We start from the raw sequence: 2,171 nt of genomic DNA, 5'->3' as shown, positions 1-2,171 counted from the left end.
CTGGTGACTTCTCTGACTCCACCCTTCTTCATTCCAGCATTCTGGCTGTCTCACCCAATCACTTCCTACAGATATCGGCCAATCAGCTTTTTATTAACAAGGAGAGCAATGCATATTTACAGTGTACAAAAGAATTATTCCACAGCAGGCATACACATGCTGCACTTATATACATGCAAGCAAAACACTCAAACATAGCATATATTTTATATATAAACCCAGAAAACACACAAGGACACTCTTAAAGCTGAAAAGAAAGTCTTTGTTGTGGGCCAGAGTCTGAATGGTGAATTTGACCAAATTACACCGCCCCAAGTCTCACAATTCTTTGTTTTTTGTTTTGTTTTGTTTTGTTTTGTTTTCAGGACAGGCTTTCTCTGTGTGTCCCTGGTTGTCCTAGAACTAGTTCTGTAGAACAGGATGGCCTTAAACTCAAAGTAAACTCTGCCTGCCTCTGCCTCCTGAGTGATGGGATTAAAAGCATAGTTCCACCACCACTGAGCCAGACCTTTTTCTTTTATGCATAAAACACACCCTGGTTGACACACTTCAGTTAGTGAGAACAGCAAGAAGCACTTTTACAGAAGTGAAAAAGCTCTTAGTACATGCAGGGACTTTCCTGGATCCTCAACTTTGGACTCAGGTTTTGATGGGTTAGGTCTTTGTCTTTCTTCCCATTTTGGCAGGTGTTGGGGGCCTCTGTGTTGTAAGGTCAGAATGAAGCTTTCAACATGGTGTTAGTTGTGGTAAGGTCTGGGGTCCTATTGCATATATATTGTATTAGTCAGGGTACAGCACCGATAGAATGAATATATAAAGGGGATTATTAGAGTGGCTCACAGGCTGTGGTCCAGCTACTCTAACAATGGCAGTCTGCCAATGGAAAGTCCAAGAATCCAGTAGTTGGTCAGTGCATGAGGCTGGACGTCTTAGCTGGTCTCCAGTCCACACCAGAATCCTAAAGAAATAGACTCCAATGCCAGTGAAGGAATAGGCTTGCCAGCAAGCGGGCAAGCAAACAGAGAGAGCTCTTGAAGGGAGCCAGTCTGACCAGGGCAAACATGGCCTGGCAGACCTTGCCCTGCTCCCCCATTCCCTCTGCCTTGCTAAAAACTGTTCCTGAAGCTAGCCACAAAGGTCTATTCCCTTAGCCACTTCCTCCTCCTGAGTCTGACTATCAAGGTCCAGCTATCAAAAAGTATTGAAATCCAGCAATCAGAAGTCCCCTTTGGCTACCATAGTTTAAATGTCCGATTAAATTTAAACACCTCATCCTAACATGAGTTTTTTAACTTTATAAACTGCCATTTGCCTATTGTTCATCTGGGACAAACACCCTTCACCCTTTCCCTTGTCCCCCATCTCCTTTACCACCACATCCTAGCTCATTCTATCACAGACCTCCCCTTTTCCTCTTCTTAAAAATTACATCTGCACGAGCAGTGGTGGTGCATGCATTTAATCCCAGCACTCGAGGCAGAGGCAGGCCGATCTCTGTGAGTTCGAGGCCAGCCTGGTCTACAGAGTGAGCTCCAGGACAGTGAGGGCTGTTACATATAAAAGCCCTGTCTCAAAAAAAAAAAAAAAATCTGTAAGGTCATTTGCTGTTTTCTGCCTGAGTCAGAAAGCAACCACTTTAACTTTTCTTCCCTGCTTAATAAAGAATCTCTCTGTGAAAATGTGAGTTTGGGTGTGGTCTGTGCCTAATCAGGGGTCCGGGAGGAAGTCTCCTTCAGCACGTCCTTCTTCTACTTACTTGAATATAGGCTGTCAGAAGAAGGTGTGGCCCAGATTAAAAGCAGATCTTCCATCTCAAATGATCTGGTTTAAAGGTGGATCTTCCCACGTTAAATGATTTAATTAAGAAAATAATTCCTCACAGGTGTGCCCAGTTGGGTTTTAGTTAATTCTAGATGGAATCAAGTTGATGACCAAGAAACTGGTCCAGGAACAGCGGCTCAGGTCTGTTGCTCAGTACTAAGGCAGGAAGACCAGGAGAGTCACAAGCTTCAGCAGAGGGTCCACTCCCTGGATACACAGCAGAAAGAGCAAACCTACGTTGCCCTCTCCACTTGCTCACTGCAGCACGCCGCTCCCGCCAGCAGAAGAGACGACCGCAACAGGATTCTTCTCAGAACACACTTTATTGGAGCACTTACACTTGAGGCTGT

The sequence above is a fragment of the Alexandromys fortis genome, unplaced genomic scaffold (assembly GCF_014885135.2).
Source record: "Alexandromys fortis isolate MF-2015 unplaced genomic scaffold, M_Fortis_MF-2015_v1.1 scaffold_296, whole genome shotgun sequence".
NCBI classification, from domain to species: Eukaryota; Metazoa; Chordata; class Mammalia; order Rodentia; family Cricetidae; genus Alexandromys; species Alexandromys fortis.
Note: the sequence above shows the minus strand (reverse complement) of the source record.